This window comes from Genypterus blacodes, unplaced genomic scaffold (assembly GCF_046128005.1).
Source record: "Genypterus blacodes isolate CSIRO-AG114 ecotype Tasmania unplaced genomic scaffold, CSIRO-AGI_Gbla_v1 ptg000026l_1, whole genome shotgun sequence".
NCBI classification, from domain to species: domain Eukaryota; kingdom Metazoa; phylum Chordata; class Actinopteri; order Ophidiiformes; family Ophidiidae; genus Genypterus; species Genypterus blacodes.
The window spans coordinates 1,998,407-2,018,562 of record NW_027466839.1 but is presented as its reverse complement, the minus strand read 5'-3'; the positions used below and the strand labels follow the sequence as shown (position 1 = coordinate 2,018,562).

The following is a 20,156-nucleotide window of genomic DNA, read 5'->3' as shown; positions in this document are numbered from 1 at the left end:
TCTGCCAGGCCCATAAAGAAAGCTGAGCGAAGCTTCCTCGCTGGCGTGCTGACTGAGAGCAGATGAGGTGTTTCCCCCCCCCCTCTTCCCCCCCACCCGACAGTAGTGTGCTGGTTTGCAGTAGAAGAAGGGGCCACAGAGGTGCATAGACTGATGAGAAGGGATGATATATGTAGCGCCTGTGTCCCAGCTCTCCTCTGGCCCATTGTCATTAATCACGGCCATTAGGCTCCCCCACCGCCGCCGCTCGCTTCGTCTGCGCCCAGCCATCACTGCCTCCCTTTTGTCTCATATCCATAAAGGGAAAGGCCGTATACTTTCACCTCACCTCCCACTGCAGAGATACAAGGAGGCTAAAAAGGGGTGCGAGCATGTGTTTGGGGGGAATTAAAAGTTATAATTTATCTCTTTATGCCCTGGAAGATATTTTGTTGCTCTTCAGCAGAGGTTTTCCAACAAGGCGTTTGATTCCGAGGTCAAACATTACATTATACAGCGGATGTCTACTGGATCCGTAACAGTCGGGTTGTGTTTTAATCGCCGATTTTGTTTGCAATTAGGTAAAATGCCAAACAGTAAATAAACTGTTTTTGTTTAAAGCATCCCTTTTTTTTAATAACCTTTGCTGCATAAACTTGTTATTGAAAATGTCAATATCGAGTATTGAAAGATGCGGTGCCATTCATTGCTCAGGTTCAATACCTTAATAATTCATCTCATCAGTGTCATTCTGCAGATTCGCACAAATTAATGTCTGATTTAAAAGAATGATATAGACCTTCTCTGTTAAAATTAGATGTATTTACTTAAGTATTGTTCAGGAACAGAATAGAAATTGATGATACTGGTGTTTGTGTTCTGTTTTAGGGATTCTAGATGTGATATGCAGATTTGACACTGAATCAGGATTTCTTTAAAAACTGCAGCGAAACCAAACCCAGTAAAAACGTTCATATACACTTCAGGCCTTTTGTTTCATGTTACAATGAAGTGGGCTCACTTTAATGTAAGTACATTAGCACCTGCTTGTCTCGGCTGTGTGTGTGTGTGCCTGTGCATGTGTGTGTGTGCGCGCGTGTGTTTTGCGAGCTAATCAGCAGTCAGAGCCTCTCTCCTCAGCCGAGTCCTCACATCGTTAAGTCGCTCCCTCTAACTCGCCTCGTCCTCCGTGTCATCAAACCCAAGAGGTCTGATACGATAATATGTGTGAACTGAAATGTGAAAGCAATTCATATCATTTTCCGAGGGCTTTGAATGTTTGATTTGCATAACTAGAGAAAATGATATTAGATGGGCATATTGATTTAATTTCATCCTAGAGCGCTGTTAATTACGGTATCATAAAAGTGTCATCTCTTTATTATCGGGTTCAGAATGGGGGTTGATGACTTGTGTTAGCAGAGTGCACGCGTTTCTATGCAAAGGCTATCAGCCCGATATTGTTTAGCATAATTTTACATTATGAGCCCGGGTCAGGATATGTCATAGATATGGTTATACATTAAAGTGTCATCTTTTGATCAAAGGTCTTTGACGTTTAAAGGATTAAATGTCTGTATTTGTGCTTTCATGCAGGCCTGGTTGTTTAATATTAGCTGAATATTTCTTCTAAATGATCCATTCTGAATACTTTTCCATATGGAAACGTTCTCCCTCATGTGCCACTGTCTTAACTTATGCCTCCGTTTCAATAGTAATTCATGTTAGACGTCATATGAGCAGGAAATGGGTACATTCCACTTTGAAGTCAATGAGTAACACATGTCGTGCATCAGTTTTTATATCATAAACGTTGCGATCTCTATGGGATTATATCTTATAATGCACCTTTTCATATTTTGCTTTGCATGCATAGCTTTGGAAGCGCTTAAACGCAGTAATGTTAACTGGGAGGATGCTGAACAAATGAAGTATTGCCCTCTGCTTCCAGCTGAATTCAGATCTTTACAAATGGATTCCCCGAGTGCAATTTATCTAAATGAACAGTGATCATTATTCTAGATCTACCCCATCCTTAATGTCGGAGCACTATTGAGCAGATATCTCTTTAAACACAGCAAATAGGTGGTCTGGGCTGAGGGAAGGCTGAGTACATTCATTACTTCTCTTCCCAGTTTTTTTTCCTCCTCCAGAACACAAAGCAGTGCATAATGTGCAATCTGATAAGTGTTCTCCTGCGCACGCCAGGCCCCCCCTCTGTCCCATACATCACTGGCCGGCTCAGCTGTGGTTTGTGAGAAGAGAACTCGGGGATTGGTGTGGCTGAAGTTGATGAATAGGCCTGTGAGGGTGAGAAACTCCAGGGCCAAGCTGTAGGTCCATCCCCATGGCATGTGATGCTGATTGGCTTTGTCCTGTGCGGCCGCTCTGGAGAAGCGGACATTAAGATTAAGTGATGCTGTCGTGTCGGGGAGCAGTGCACTGCATCATCCTGGGGAAGAGACAGCTGCGGTGGTTAATCCTTCATCACCAGGGGAACGCTGCCAGAGCGGAGATATACAGCCAAAGATAACCCTCCATAACTTCTGCTAAAGATCAGAAACTTTGAGTTCGCATCCATCTGTCCTCAATCCTCGCTTGAAAATGAGAAATGGGCAGATGCGCCGCCGCCGACAGTGGGAAACAAATGGAACAAATAACATCAAGATGAGGCGAATGTTTTAGTCAGACGTAATCCCTCTCTAACTAACAGTGACTAAAAACCAGTCATTGTACAGTGCACGGCTTCTGCGAGGAGGGAGAAACAAGGGCAAACAAACAGAAACCCATTTACACAGCCCCTGCAATCCCTCTCATGTCACTGGCTAACTGACAGAAGTGTACTTTATCACACATTCTGGCTTGTGGGAATTCCCAGTAGAGGGAAAAATCTAGTTTAAACAGAGAAAAAAGCCACTCAGGGCCGAGCTAAAGTAGTCTGTATTTATGTGTCCGCGCGTGGCGTCAGCATATTTTAGATTGCTGGGTTTGCATGTTTGTTGTTGGTTTGATGTAGCTGTCATGATGTGATGGATGAACATCATCATGTAAAGAGTAAAAGCAACGGTCTGAGCTGGCGGAGAGGGCCGACATGTTCCATTGCTCGGGATGGCCTGAAAAGACATTATAGCGGGATCAGTCTCTTTCTATCATTTCAGCCTCGCAGTGTCCCAAAACCGGCCTGTTTGAACTGCGGCGCTTACATTTTCATACCATTTTTCTGAATATGGTAATTTCCCGGAGAAAGCCTGCGAGACCCTGTGGGATGATATATTTGGTATGTCTGAGGCATACCTGCAGAGAGCACTTGTGACAGTGACATATTAGTTATGGTGTCTCTTGGAATCTGATAACTTCAAATTTGCCACCTTGTTAAGTTTTGATTTATGTGATACCATTTCGCTAAAGTAATTGGCCTGGCCTGTTGTAGAAAATAATCAGCCTCTCCACAGAACAAATGCTGGGCCATGCTAATGAGGCAGCCCGAGTGTTGAACTGATGCTGCCGACTGACAGTTATTAATGAGTGTTATGATATACAGACGAGTGTAGATTGGACGGAGTTGGGTGAAAAAGTGACATTTAAAAAATACGGCATATTGGGAAGTACTAATGAAGTAATATACTGCTAGGAAAACAATCATGTGTGTTGTCAAGGCAATGTGTAATTACCCAGCAGCCACCCTGGCTGGCTGTTTGGCAGGCTGGCTGGGGGGGAGAGAGCTGAACAACCTGGCCGTTAATGGATGGAGCTCTGCTGGCAAGGGGCTAAAATGCACTAGGCAGTGACAGAGGTGTACAGATTGATGAATTAATTGGGTCTTTCTTGGGACATAAGGGGAACCGCCGCGGCATATGCTCAGCTTGTTACTTTGGAAAGTCTACTGACCCTGAAAGTGAAGCCGTCCCAAGCCGGGAGTTGTGGCTTTTTTATTGCTCCTTCTTTTTCTCCCTGTAGGGGTTGGATTGCACACGTTGAAGTAAAGTCATTTGCAATTTATTACAGTTTTGTAATATGATAAGCAGGACAGAAATTGATAAAACATTAAGGAAGGCTAAGACAGCAGGAATTGCCTTTACTTCATTATCATCAAACTTACCTCATTGGCAGTGGGGACAGGACGTTCCTCCAAATTTACTCTGGATGGCATTGTGCCCGTTGTGGTACTACAAAGTGACAACAGCATTAGTAAGTTCCAATCACGTAAATCTGTTCTCTGAGTGGATTTCAGTTAGCTACATAGCAGTCCAGACAAATGCTTCTTCCTTGGTCTTTGCACGAGGGCCACTAATGACATCCTCACACATTTCGAGGTATTTCAATGTGAAAGGCCACTTGCCAAATTTGAAACGATTAAGCTTTGGTTCAGATTAATCTAAAGGCCTTTTTGGAACTTTAACTGTGTTGCTTTTCCTGGTGCAAACGGTGATTGTTTGGGTCACCTGGAAGTCGTTCAGTATTGCTATTGTCGGAACTCAATAACAGCGCCCTCTAGAGTCTAGTTGAGGCTTTTTCCCAACCCGTAGACATGAATGGCGGATGAAATACGCTCAGTGATACCGCTGTCACTGTCCTGCTGATTGGTCGGCTTGTTTGTCAACCCGCAGCCACTCGCTGAGGTCTGCACATAGTTGCCATTTAATCACGGCTCTGCGACACCCCTCTGTCAAACCTCTCAAACGCTCTTGTTTAGCGCTGACTCCTGCTGAGTGGGAGTGAAAGTTCTCACAGCTGCTAACTGTCACTGTGGTCTTACTTCAGCAAGTGCCCATTGGCTGCCATCGCCCCTTCCCCTCCCCCCTCCTCGCTCATCTCCCATCAAGCCAGCGCATTAAGGCCGACTGCCGACCGCATCAGTGGGCCTCCTCGTCCACAGAGAGTCCCAGGCCCATCAGCACAAATTAAAGCGCGGGCCTCGGTGGTCGGTGCTGCTTTTGGTGCCACTGAGCATTACGCTGACACGAATGCTGAGGATCTTTGTCAGCTATTATTTCAATACATGAGTGTGGTGCCTTGTCTTTCCTCGTTTCTCTGAAGCTTGCGTATCCTCCACCTGCTCTGAACAATTCCCTTTGAAGTAGTGGTGCATGCTCTAGGATATTAAGACTGTTTTTACCTGTTGTTTGGGTTTTCTGGTTTTTTTTTTCTAGTTTTCGTCATAACCTGAGCTGGTCTGACCTTTTTTCCAATTAAAAAAATAATTAAATTGTCTTGGTTTTGTGTTGTGTACCATCTCCAGTTTGCAGTTTGTTTATGTAATGATTTCAGCTCGACTGAAATTGTTGTAATCAACAACCATGTAATTAATATGATGAAAGAAATGTTAACTACTTTGAGTAAAATTGCAGTTGTCCTCGATGATCATTTTCAGATATAATCAGTGTAAATCGTTAACGTTAGCTAGCTAGCTTGTGTTATTGCTTGCTAATGGTGCTAGCTACATGAAAGAGTGAAAAGGCAAGAAAAGGGGATTCTAGGCAAAGACTAGACCCGAGTGTGGTGAAGATTCATTAACGACATGATAAAGCTGTCAAATGACTCGCTTGCACCATGTTAGGAACTGATGTCAAGGGCTACGTCGGTTTTATTAAATCTGTCAAAATAAATTGCTAGCCGCTAGCACTTATCATATATCATCTTAACATTTTTACATTTTCTCATGAGAATATATGACTATTTTCAGTATATCTCATATCTATCATATTCGGCATGTCAGACTGGCAGGGTGTAATGATCCTCTTAAGTTTTGTATTTCCATTAAGTTGGAATTGTCTGGTCACATCCGCTTAAGACAAACCTGCGTCATGACAGTCTTGTGTGAATGCTTGTGAAAAGAGATGCACAAAGACACCTGAGCTGCGAGTCCTCTAATACGGTCTGGTGATTGTATCAGAGGACAGAGCTCCATGAACAAAAGCCTGTTTGGGAATAAAAGATAAGTGGACCCGGGAGAAAAGCTGACGAAAGGGATGCAATTACAATAACACAACACTAGGGGGGCTTTAGCAGAAGACCTGTACTGCTTTAGAAACACCTGGATGCTAATGTGTAGACGTAGACGACCAGAGAGTTGTAAATTTCCACATGATGTGAACACAGCATATGCTAGTATGTTGGAGATGAAGTGGTTTAGATCTCGTTCTCTGCACTTTTCTCTCATTCGCCGGCCTCAGTTTCTACTTCCCCCCTCGTTCGGTCTTTATGCTTATCAGAAGAGACGGGTGGGTTAGTGCTCGCTAAACTTCAAGCCTGCATAATTGTTTCTCATACGGAACGAGAGTCGTGGACTAGACATGGATTGTGGAGGAACAACGGGGGTGATTAGCGAGGGTTTGATTTGCTTGCTGGACCATTTTGACACCTGTCTCCCTGCTTTGGCGGCAAGCTGGACCTGGTCCCTCCAAACTGTCAGTCACTTGAGAGAGAGAGAGAGAGGGAGAGAGGGAGAGACGCAGTCCAAATAATGGATTGAATAAGAGTGCAGGACTATAATTACAGCTTGTTGTGAAAGTCTCCATGATGGAACAATTATATTGCACCTGTGTTATTATATTCTGGAGACAATACAGACCTTAAGAGCAGGTCAGTCAAATTACCTTTTTCCGTAGGGTCTTTCAAATGGACAGTACAGTGTGAATGATTACGCTTAATCATACCCCACAAATTATTCTAAATCACATTAACATCAGTCGTATTTGAAGTTGTGTTGAATAGCAGTGTGACCTTATGCTGCCGGAAAACAAATGCGCCACAGTCATGTGCGAAATATGCATCCCATCTGGCTGCATCTTGTTTACAGAACACAGTGGCAGCTTGGGGTTATTAATCATGTTTGTCTTAATTACCCCGCGTAGCTGCTCTATCCCCAACTCCGAATTTGACCTTTTTTCTGGATCCTTTGGAACCATTAATCATACAAAGATCAACGCCAGCCAAATAAGAGGGGATTGCATTGCATTGCATTGCTCAAACTCCTTATGGAGTCACATGGTCCACTTAGAATGTAACTTGTATATAAATAAACGACCAAGAGCTCTCGGGTACAGCTGGTTTTCTTGTTTGCTTTTTGTATTATTTGGAGCCGAAAATGAATTGAGAAAAGTTTCACAGTTTAAAATTCTCCTTTTTGTTCTTGCATGTTCCAATAGACCCAATTGTCTTAATGTGCTTTGTTTGCTAAACTGTCTTGATTTTCTCGAATTAATACACTATGACATTTTAAGAGACAAGTAGTTCTTTCTTCAAGTACAATTTCTGGTTGCTTGCCATATGGCCTGAAGCAGAGTCACTTTTAATGTTAATCTGACAGGTAAATGAGAGTCTGTGTGTAGTCTATCTGTTCACGAGGGACGGTTAAGTCCTGTGGGCTTCAGTGTCCTTGCCAGAAAGTCAATACAATTTACTGAGAAGTCTTAACCCCAGCTACGGCTTATCGCTGCAGAAAACATCTTTTCAGATTGTTTTTTTATTTGTCGACAACATCATCTCTGACAGAGCGGTCGCACAATATATTGAGGAGACACACGTGAAGAATGTTAATTAGAAGGTCGCTTGTGTTTTTCGATAATAGCTTTTTATTGTCAAAGAAATCTTATCTAATGACCTCGGAAGGTGGTTTACTTATTTGGTACCAAACTGTAGTAATTGAATAGAATCCCAGTTTAGTCAATTGTTTTTAAGAGAAAATCACATCATTTATCAATCAATCTCCGTCAAACAAGCAATGGGTAGGATTAGCATCACACTGTGTTGTGCTGTGATATGGAGGAGAATTCCCTTTTACACTCCTTCTCACCTTCAGTCAGTTAAACAGATGAACTATTGCAGGACAACGATTAAACAGTAACTGGGGGTGCCATAGCACAACGTGAATGGGGCCTGACAGACATTTTATCAGTAAACCAATTAACATGATTTATGGTTGGGGGGGTAACCACGAGACTTGCCCATAAATACAAAGGCTTGGCTGAACAGCTCCTTCTAAAGAGAGATGTTATCAGAGCCCTCTCGATTCCGCTTTGCTGGCATGGAGTCAGCATGCATTTGTAAATGCGGCTACTGTGCACAGAGCACCCCCCCCCCCCAACACATACACACACACACACACACACACACACACACACACACACCTCCCAGTAGGTCAGAAGTTCAAAACCCAGCCTGAAAAGTTGAAGAGAGGGGCGTGAACTCGTGACCCCCTGAATGTAACAGGGTAAGCAGTGGAAAACTGGTTCTTATCTGTCTCCTCCCACCCGGGTGCTTATACGCCATCCATCTGATAGCATGAAACATGGAACTGTACACAACCACAGCTATTAGTTCGTCTGTTTATTTCTCTAAGCACTTGATTTATAAAAAGTTAAACAAAAGTAGAGGCAAATGCGCATCACAAGTTCAAAATTCGGTCCACTTTCATGTAAATGATGACATGAGAAGCTGGAGACATGTAATGTTTGGAATATTTTCTTACTAGCCTTGAGTCAGAAAAAATGGCAATTATTAAAATGGACTAGTTCATTAATCCACTAATTCTCACAGCATTAGAACAAAATGCGATGCTTGGTAAGTGGTTTCAGTGTATTCCTTCAGGCTAAATAAGCACATCCCACCTGAAATGGTTTAGGAGAATGTAATCCCTTAAAATTGAAATGTCAGGGTGTTATTTGAATAATTCAGTGATTAAATGAGAAAAAGCCGCTGACTCATCTCTGCCAAGCACCGTCTAAAAGCCTGACACATGCTTTAGTTCACCAAATATTCACCCGGTCTTTGTGTGGAATTTTGGCCTTTCTTGTGAGTTCAGGTGCAGTGTTTGCTAGGGAAGGATTTACTGTTTTCCCAAAAATGTGTTAATTAGACTCTGTCTTCTCGAGATGATGTATGGTTTCTACTCACGCAGACAGAGATCAGATCTTCAGTCAACCACAGTTGTGTTTTTGCAAGTTTTACATGTACAAATGGTGCATTAATCGCATGGCTGCTCATTGTCTTGCATCAGTTTTCAAAATCTACTTTCCTACCATGCAGAATGACATTGACTTCTGAGGAATTTGGATTCTACAATGTTAGGTTTAGATGTCAGGTTGTCAGGTGCAAAAGTTATTGTATCTGCAGTATATATTAGAAAAACGCATGTACAATTGTGCACAAAATCCAGTTAGGCAATGCATGGATGCAAACAGACCCAATTGAATCTAGAGAGTAAAGAATTTTGCCCATATCAACCTGCCAAATAGTAACAGCAAATAATAGCTTCTATAATAACTCCTTCTGATTTTGCTAAAATAGAAGGAAAATTTCAATAAATGTGGCAACAGTCAAGTAGATCATGTTCCACTCATGTTTTAAAGGCGAAAGAGACAGCAGAAATCATAAGCGAGGCAATTAAATGAATCCTTACCAGGTGTCTGATCACTTTCTGATCAATGCTGTTGTTCTACTGACCTCATTCGTATCTGTCATTGGCTAAAACACATCAAATCACTTGTTTGGTCCTTTAACATTTACTCACCTCAGACGAAATGGTTGAGAAATGTCCGTAATTTACAGAAACATACCTTGCTGTTGTACTATATTTTACAAGCCTTTAGTCGTCATGTTTATGCGTAGAAGTTATCTGATTATGTAGTTGATGTTGATACATTATCACTTCCTCGCGATTAAAATTAGCCTTGTGCGCTTTCCAGTCACAGTCAATATTACGAGACAGCCGTAATGACTTTCTGATTCCTTCTCATAGATTGGTGTGATCTGGCACTTGTGATTAAACATGGCCGAGTGATTCCATGATTAATGTTTATGTAATCCCTGAAGGGGGGCTGCAGGACGCCAGCTCACATCCGTCGGTGTGTTAACAATTTTTTTATACGGATTATAAGAGAAGACGGAGAGCGCCATTTACAGTCCAGTAACCTTAACGACAGCAGGCTCTCATCAGCATTTTATTTTCTTTCTAACACTCCAACTCATCTACAAATGTCAAAATAAAACAGGCCCATGAACTATTCAGACTCTGCTTTCCAACAAACGACATGCCTTGATTTAGTGGAGGGCGTTCCACTCTCATGCCTGTTTTTATGAGAGCTTTTAATTTTTATTGAAGGACAGTGCAAAGTAAACGGTTCCTCATCTAAGGAAGATTAAGCGGTCTTATACGATTTACAGAAACATAAGGGCATGTGGGACAAAGGCTTGGAATGAGCTCTCGCAGCACGCGCCCTCTGAATAATGTGATGGGAGTCGGAGGCGAGCTGGGAAACGAGCAGTGAGGAGGATGTGTTACTCTGCAGACACATGTAAATCAATTTGTATCGATCCAAACAATACAGCCAGCAGCTTTGCACATTTATTGATGATACAATTAGATAACTGCTGGATCTACCCAAATAGAAAAGCAGTGACTATTAAAGGTTTACAACGATCAGAATTGACAAAGATATTGCTGTGTATTTACATCTCTGGTGACATCACAGCTTGTTACAGACATGCCTGCTTCCTATTGGCTGGCAGGGTCATTTGATAGTAACATTGCTTCAGATTGCTCAAGAGCTTGATTGAACTGATTCAAGAGCCTTTTTGTCTACTTTATGTTAAAAAAGGCCATGGAAAAAGCTCAAAAACTACTATGTTGGAGAAAGTTCAGAATAAGTTATTAAATATTACCTTAAAATTGATAGATAGGTTGAAAGTTATTCATTATTTGCAGCCATAGCGTGTTCTAGTGTTTGAGTCACTGACATATTTTTCATGTCTTTGGCTGCTGTGTCACTTTTTTTTTTAACACTGTCTTTCAAAGTTTCAGTGCCAGTAAAGCATGGCTTTCAATTCTGCGGCTCTGGTGTTTTCACTCAGGAGCAGGAGTGATGAGCAAACGCTTTCAGACTCAATCCTTGAGCAAAGGGCTGTGCTGACAGGGATTATTATTTATTTGTCATGGTGGATGTAATAAGCTGTAGATACAGGATGGAGGGCCTGTGATTTATTGCTCTGTCGACCGCCACTAGCAGGACGTGCGCTCTAGCGTGCAGGATGAATACCGCACTGTCAGTTCTGTCCATCCGTCACCATCACCTCGCCCAGCACTGCCATTTTCACACACCCTCCCATTTCATGCCACAATACGTAAACAATCTTTCATTATTTTGATACCTTTTCCTTCCAGTTTTGTTTCTGCACATAACACGGGGCCTTGGTTTTATGTGTCCCATTACTTTGATGCACTAACTAAAGGTTGTACTGCTCAGAGCCATTGTGAAATCATGGGAGGTTAGGTTTTCATTATCTTGACTTGAGTTTAATCTGTTTCTGTTCATGTTTTTGGTGTTTCGCTCTCTGATCACGTCACTATTTTCCCTTTATACTGCAAAAACTACAACTAACACTCGATACAAGCTGTAATCTGGTGAAATATCACACAGCATATTTACCGTAGTTACACTGACTAATGGGGTAAAGCAAAAGTGAGCGTATAATTCAAGCGCAGCACAACAGGCCAACCATAAAATTACTGTCTTTGTAGCTTCATACACTACGGAACAGAAAGAAACAGAAATGCAGCAGAAAGGTGGTTATTACTTGAGTATTTGTGCTGCAATTTAGCTCATTTTGTAACAAGAAACAGAACTACAGGCTTGGGAAAACTTTTGACATTTCAACTGAACCCATAAACGCCTGTAAACAATCAGTGTTTACAAAGAGTTGCTGCTATTCGCAGCGGGGGTACATATAAATCAGAGTCGATAAAGGAGAAAATGACTCGGAATGTAACTGTGGCAACTGTCCAATAAATTTTTCTGACTGACTGCTTCTTGTCACCTCAAGCTAAAAACAACAGGCTCCGGCTCAGAGAGTGCATACCTCTGCCAAGGCCGAGAAGTCCTCCAGCAATGACTACTTCTCTCAATTTACAAACCATCCGAACAACCCAGCAAACATTTGATTCTACCATGTCAGGTTCAACAACTGTCAAGCTGACTGACTTTGGCTGGCAATTATATAAAAAACCTAAGACAATAATTGACCCATAATTGTAGGAGGAGATCCAAATTAACTAAGAAAAAAACTCTAAATGGCAGGAAATCTTAGGCGCATGGTCGTGACCTAAATCGATAGATGAAGAAGCTGAATTTTGGCGCTAAGACTTAAGGTTCCAGTTAAAGGCCAAAAAGTAAAATCCTGCTCAATATTTTGGAGCAGCTCGTAATGTTATAGAGCAACAGAATGGGCGACTTACTTGCCTCTCTATAGGTCATGTAATCTTGTTAAAAGCCTTCATGGTTTTGGGATTATGTTATTGAAGTGTCACTTAATTGGATAAACATTTTTCATGGCGTAAACATACAGCGCCGAGCCGTGTGTAGTCGCCGTGGATATTGTTTACACGGCAGGGGATTTGCGTAAGTGGAACTGACTCTGTAAACAGCGGCTCCGACTAGAGGCTTTATGTGAAAAGCAGGCCGAGAGTGAGGCATCAGGGAAAACACTTAGCCCACATATCAGAGCTGCGGACATGTGCTTGGCGAGAGGGAGCGAGCACGTCGGTGACAGCGCTTAATTAATATGAGGAATTGCCTTTGTGTCCGGGTAAACGACTTGAGCAGGAGCCGCTTTGTTGTTTAAGCCCACTCAGCTGAGCGCTTGGTGGCGGTGAGGGGGTTTGTGGAGTAAGCTGTAATCTGCGAATAACATTACACCCCTGCATGGGAAGCACGGTGCACAGGGCAGGTCAGTGCGGCCAAATCTTCATTCCATTATACGAGACTTGGGCGTTTTCTGTCGGGCCTTCTTCCCCTCTTTCTTCTTTCTTCTTCTTTCCCCAACAGCAGCAGCCGCTTCTCTTTCTCTGCGGGCGCTCAGATGTCATTTACCACAACTCCGCTCGGTATCTGTCTTATTTAAGGCCTCATTTTTCCCCAGCAAATTGTTATTTATGGACTTTTGTTTGTTCTCAGGCATCATTACTAACAATACAGTTAATAGCAATCATTTGTTATGCGGTGCTGGTGCTGATGCTCGGGATGGGGGCAGTGAAGTGAGAATACTCATTTGGAGGTTGAGGAAAGCCTTGACAGGGCCCATTTATAACAAGATCATTCTGGAATGTCCAGCCTATTAATAACCCTCCATTGCAGTCTAATTAGTGCTCCCTGACGTAAATGACTCTGAACGGTGGAAGAATTATGTGAATTTCTCCTATAATGATCATTGTTGGTGTCATCAGTGCCTCTTTTAAAGTGTAAGTCAGTGATCAGAATGTAAACACGAGGGTCGTCCCACTGTCAAAATGAAAAGACAGCATTAGAAGCTGCTGTCACTCAAGATGATGTGACAGCTTGTTTAATACAATGATAAACTCGAAATCAATAATATGTGTTAGCAATGCAGGTAAAGAGCATGTATGTCATTTACAAGCAGCTGGCAAATAGACAATTTGCCGATTTGTCGTTATAAAAAAACATTAAAGCACACCTTAATTGTGTTTTTTAAATCTAATTCTAAATTACATGGCCTACAAACAAGGGCCTACAGACCTGGCAAATAAATGAGAAATAGACAAGAATGCTCCAACTTACTAAAAAAAACTGTCAGTGACCTACTTCACACTTTTACCAGAAAGTCATGACAGTTTGTAAAGTTGCTGGATTGTCACTTTAAGTTTGTGAACTTAAAAAACAGAAAACATCATTATGGACCACTAAACTAAACTTTGTCATCTTGCAGTATTATTCTAACTTCAGCTATTCACAGCCTGGTACCGTTATAACACAGTGGCAGCCAATCATTTAATGTATTTAATATGTGAACTAAAAGGGAAATCCACTGCTAAAAAAATCAAACGGCAGTATTGAAAGCTGCTATTGCTTTCAAATTGATTGACAGGTTAATACACAGGCGAACAGCAGTCAACAACCAAATCTGAATTATTAATGATTAATAGTGTTAGACGAAGACGAAGATTGCTTGTAAATAGAAGACGGTAGGGCCTTTCAATCAGCTGACAAACTTATATTTTTGCAATTCATTCGATTCAGTTTCAAATCAATTTATCCCAAATTTCCATTGTCAATAAATTTAAAGGTTTTGAAATGTTTTGCATTTTCTTAGACGGACTCGTGCCAGTGAACCCCCTGGTTGCTAACTACCATTTGCTGACTCCCTCTTTTCCTTTCTGTCTGACTCTCTCTCTCTCTCTCTCTCCCTCTCTCTTCCTCTCTCACTCCCTCTCTCCCAAAGTCCAGTTGACTCGCTGCTTATCAAGCCCTTAATTAGTGATACATTTTCTCCCCCGTGATGTCTATTGATGTATTTGAGAAGAAAAGGCAAATTGAGTTGCAGCCTGACCAGCGAGCCAATCTCTCTTGAAAAATGTCCCCCCTCTTTACCTCCCTGCCGTTCTCAATCTCACCTCATTCACTCTCCTCTTCTCTCTGCCTCGCTCTCCCTCTCCCCCTCCGCTCGCTCTATATTGCCGTGCGAGGCCAGGAGTAGTCTGGAGAAATGAGGTGCAGCATTAGTGTTTTTTGCTTGCCTGTGCAATAGAAAACACTGCACGTCAGGGGCCCCGTCAGCAGATCGGGGAGATGCAGATGGGAGGTGAAAAAGCTCCCCAGTGGCAGTAAGGCCCTGCTCGGATGTGATTGCAGCCGCCAGGATGAAGTCAGCACTGACAAAGTGCGCCCATTGATGGATGGACAAAGCCGGGAACTGGATGTGAGAATGGATGGGGCCAGAGTGGGAACTTAACACAGACAAACAAAATGAAAGACAGAGAGGAATTACCTGCTAAAGCATTCCGGCAATACAAATCCCAGAGCAATTTACTTACTGCTAACTGAGCACTGGAGGATTGTTTGCATTGGTACAAGTGAGCCTGACGGAGGGAATGGCTTTCATTTAGTTGATAGAAGTTCCCTGATTTTACATTGTTGTTTTATGATTGCCCATTTCTCACATACAGGCAAATTCATACATATTAAGTGCCAGAGCTCACACTCTCTCTTAATCTTACCCACTGGTGTATGCCCCTGCACACACGCACAGACACACACGGACAAATGCACATTAAGATAAGATAAGACACTTTATTCTGGCCAGATCACATGCAATTCACAATGTTTATTACACGTAATTTGAAATTGCATGGCAGCCCCTCTACGGCACTCCTGGAGCAGTTGGGGGTTCGTTGCCTTGCTCAAGGGCACCCCGGCAGTGCCCTGGAGGCAAACTGGCAACTCCCCAGCTGCCAGTCCACTTTCTTGATCCACACGGGGACTCGAACAGGCGACCCTCCTGCTACTGTTGGGACACAAAAATTCACATGATATACAGAATGCTAGTCTCTTTAACTATGACTACTATTTTGAGCTGTGTACTGCCAAGCAAAGATTGTACAATTTTAGTAATCTAACTCATTTGAAACACTCATTGTGTGATTTCATTGTTCACTCTGTAAAGCTCCATCCCACTCAACGCCACCCCTGGACAGGAAAACTTTTTTCCCCTTTCAAATCAGTATGGGGGCGTCTACAAGATGTTGGCACACACTAATGGTGGCTTTGCTGTTATCTGCCCAAAATCCAATTGTAACTTCAGGAAATTGGCTCCTGAGACTCAAACTGCAAGAGAGACGACCGCAATTTCTGATGTATTAGAAATGCATCCGATTGCAATTAATCAGGCGTTGCTGCCCTTCTCAAACTGCACTCTAAGAATTAATTAGTCTGGCAACTGCCGAATTTGGAGTAAATTGAGTCCTAACTCATAGAGTACTCATCTTTCTCCCTAAGTAACAAAGTACTTTTACGCAAGAAATGCACTAAAGGTTCGATCTGTGATCCTACAGCACAGTTCTTGTGACATATTGTAATTGAGTGCAAAACATTTTCATTGTGTGTGTTATCCCCCTGTGATTATTGCCTACACACAGATACAAAGGCACATCCAGAATGTGCGTCTTTGGCTGTGCAAAGGACCTTTAAATCGCCTGTGCGCTCATGCAGGCTTTCATTTGCGGAGTCTCAAAGTGAACCGTAAAACAGGAGATATTTTAGGTGCCTCATGGCCTGAAGAGAACTAATAACCCCTGAAACTCAGGGCCAATAACCTTCCCAAATCCAACCTATGTGGGGGGTAGACGAGTCAGCTCCCTTGTTGGGGAATGAATTCTCATTACCATTGCACTAGCACTACATTAAATGTCAGTGTTGGTGGTGGATGGGGCCTGGAAGATTAAGACTAATGCTGTTGGCCTCAGGAACTCCGATTAGAAGTATTCTCATTAATCAGAGTCTCAGAGATGGAAGCAATTTAAAGCCCTGGTCCTCTCAGAGCAAGGGGCAGGGCAACACCCTGTCACTGACCGTTGTGGGGGGCGGGGGGAGGGGAGGTGCACACTCGCACCCATTCACTCTCCCTTCATTATGGTTGGCCACCAAGGACATGTGAAGGCCAGTCACCCCTCGATCCTCACTTCCAATTAATCTGACCGCGGAGCTTCAGCTTTCACTCACAGGGATGTCAGATTGGGATCAACAAGAACTGCAGATAATTGTTTTTAATATAAAGTTTTGTATTGATAGAATTATTTGTACAAAAAACCTCTTAAATTTCTATTAAAACAAATTTATTTTGAGCCGTCCACACCTGTTTCCGGTTCCTTAATATTGGAATGAATCCAAGGGGTAAACAAAACATAAACGGTTAATAGAAATGGACAATCTGATCCTAAATGGGACCTGTAACCAAATCAATTTGAACCAATCTGCCGCTTTAAAAACATACAGGTGTTGAGAAAGCGAACCATCAGCATAATTCATGTAGAGCAATAAACGATTTGTGTCTTGGTGTCGGTGCTCAAGGTTACACATTGTGCCTGTGCAGCACCAGAAGGGCAAAAAGAGGATTTTAAAGGTTTAAACTGGATGCAACCTGTGCTTGGTTCTCAATTAGCACCTGTCACAGGAGATGAGCTGGTGGGTCCAGGCGCCGGGTGACACCCAATAGATGAGGACCGCATGGCAAAACCGCTGGGGAACTGAGGAAGCTCCTTGGTGGGGAGTCAATGTATTCTGTAAACAGGGAGGGAAATGGGAGTGAATCTCTCATAAATCTTGGTGGTGTAGCGGTATCATTTCCTTCAGCTGACCTTGGCGAGGCTTTAGGATGGGAAGCTTGGGTGGGTGAGGGAGGAAAAAAAAGAATGTGCGAGATGATATATGAGCGTGAGGAGCGAGGTGCACCATGAATCAGGGGCGGCCAGTGATTAGCTGTGAAATCCTACACACGTGAACTCGCTGTGCTGTTGGTCATCACCCACACTATTTACCTCCCGTCACAAGAGCATATCCTGTAGTTATTTTCAAGTGCGAAATAAAAATCTGCTTCATATGATTGCTTGAAAGTGAAATAGTAGTATTTTAGTGGTATTATTATAGTATTATACACATTCTTATCTACTTTTAGGGTCTGTCTTTGTGACAGTCTGGGCCCTAATTCTACTGTTTCTTGTCCTCATGCTATTAGGCTAAACTTCAGCATTTAGCCAAGTTAGCCACCATTACCAGTATTGGTTACTGGTTAATTATTAAAGTGCAATCTAACCCTAAAACCAGACCTCTCAAACAGTGCCGGGAGCAAGTGTGAGATTTGAGATTTGTGAGTTGTTGTACAGCAGCAACCCGGGCCGTACAACATTTTCTAGTTCACTTAGCTTAGCTTGTTGTTAGCAATCATGGGGCTTGTTAATGCAGTTTCTCCTTCAAATGAGACCTCTGTACTTACCGTATGGTTTGTGATATGTAGGCATGGTAAATTAATAAAAAAAAGAGAGAAAGAGAGAATAAATCATCGGAAAAATTGTTGACTTCCTGTTTTCCGAATGTTTGAAAATATTTTTTTTATAAGTTAGTGCTGATTTCATTTTCTGGTGTAGTAAAGGGCCTGTGATGTTTGATTGATGAGATGGTTTGGAAATGTTTTCTGTTGCATCAGGTTATTTTGGCCCATAGCACAGGGCCATATTGTAGATTTCTTTCCCCCACTTGCGTTTCAAACAAATACTTATCAACAGGCCATGAAGTAATCAATGAGGATAATCCATCTCGGAGCCTGTCGATATGGTAATGACTCTGTCTCATCGTTATTGCTACGCAGCCATAAATCATTCCCTTTACCAGAATGCTTAGCAGCTGTTGCAACAGTCCCCATGGTTGTGTGGAATAAAATACTGCCTTTTGTGATTAATGCCTCGGCATTGTGCGGCGCTGCACCTTGATTGTTTTCAGATTTTCTGAAAAAGCCGGACGGATTGTATATCAATAAGTCAAGGGGCTCTAACACAAAGAGAGGCTGCAGGTAAATCACTCACTGCTCCTTTCAGGTCATTATGCTTTGTGATGGTGCACTAAACATGTCGCCGCGCCACGCAGGTTTGAAAGAGGCACTCGTCCGAGGGGGAGAGTATTGAGTTGGTAAATTTAGCAGCTGTTTCAGTGCTCTGATTTTTGTCTCTGCCGCCTTATACATGGATGGAATTAATAGGATTTTGTGGTCCGGCGACTATACATGACACAGAGCATAATCAGTAGTATGAGGAAAGGGCGCGAGGTGAGGAAATGCATGTGAAGGTGACTATGATGTTTACGTGCCTGAGTAAGTTGATTTATAAAGGCATAATATAGTTTTTTAATATACGTTGATATGAGCCAGTTTCAGTCTAATTATGGTATTTACATGAGAGTTGAGTAAAAACATCTTAATCCTAGTATAATCAAACTAAGTTACATACATTTCAGTGATTTATACTACAACATTAAGTCGTTATGCTTTGATTGTAAAGAGGTGGTGGCAGATGTGATGCAGTTTATGAAACATTAGATTTGTTGTTCTCGGCTGTGTTTTACAGCTCAGAGCCAAATCCCAGTTTGAACTTTAATTTATCTTGGCCTTGTTCACCAGAGAGGCAGGAAGGAGTCATCGACACGGCCTGCGCCAGGGAAGACAGACAATTAAAAGTGATAGGACTCGTCACACGAGTGTCAACAGCAGCCAGGATGGAAGCAATTTATTCAACCAATCATCCCGGTACATGAAGTGCCGCTGTGTTGTGCCGCGTCTGTGGGACGGTGGAAAATGTGATAGTTGTTTCCTCCCTATGAATCACGAGCGGCAGGATGCTCGCCGGACACAAAGTGGATTGTTCAGTGTCCTGATAACAATTTAAATCCTGTTATGGATAATGCTGGGTAATGCCGCCCAGAAAATTGAACATGACACTCAAGCCATTTATTATCTTTGTGTTCTTAACCTTGGATATCAGATTGTTTGTCCAACCATATCCTTTTGATGTTCTGGAAAGTGTTCTCATGATACAACGGTAAATTTTTCATTGCGTGGAGATTGTGGATAAAAGCAAGTGAGTTGATGAGGAGAAAATGATGTATGCGTCCATAAACACGTAAGGGTTTTTGCAGGATGGAGCTCAGTGAGGCTGATCACTATCCACCATTATTGGCTTGCAGAAACTGTATTCTGTTGTCAGATTTGCAAGCTTGGTTTCCTTTATTTTAAGTTTGATATGTTTTGCTGAAAATGGCACTGAAACTATACGTCCATTACCAAAATAGTTCCTTGGTACCTTGGTGTTAAATAAAGGAGATTTCCAGATAAAGTTGCTTGACTGTTATACCCCCAAAAAGTTTGTTTACACTTCATGTAAAAGATCATATTGACCCCAAAAACTCTTGCTTGATGCTCTAATACCAATTGGCCCCAAACGTTTTCAGATGTGACACACAGCGGGAGATAAACGGTGTTTATCTCCTGCTGAAATGCCGCCGCATTATGAGAATGTGGTTCAATGTGGGAACGCTAGAAATCCTTCCTGCTGCAATTTATGACGCTGTAATTTCTGCCTTTTCGACAGTTCCAAAGTCAGACAGTCAACTGCTGGAGGAAAGAGCACAAAAGGTATGGAATCAATCATTCTAACTGTGTTTTTCAAGCAACTTGAACGAACAAAGCCTGCCATCATTTCCAATGCATTACCTCATGGAACTCATTCCATGCACTGCAAAATGTGCCATGCTAGAAATAAGCAAGCTATTCAGTAGTCTGATGGAAATCTAGTGTGAAGTAACAACAACAGATAATGTAGTCACAACAATGCATGATGTGATGTT

The 20,156-nt window shown here is 42.4% G+C and overlaps 1 long non-coding RNA gene across 1 annotated transcript in view; it reads left to right on the top strand.

The window, feature by feature from the left end:
- Window positions 1-19,949, top strand: part of LOC142992951 (uncharacterized) — a 38,115-nt gene extending 18,166 nt beyond the window's left edge. Inside the window, exon 4 of the long non-coding RNA XR_012961089.1 lies at window positions 19,901-19,949. This is a non-coding gene — a long non-coding RNA (uncharacterized LOC142992951). The remainder of the gene's footprint in view (window positions 1-19,900) is intronic.
- The last annotated feature ends 207 nt before the right edge of the window (window positions 19,950-20,156 follow it).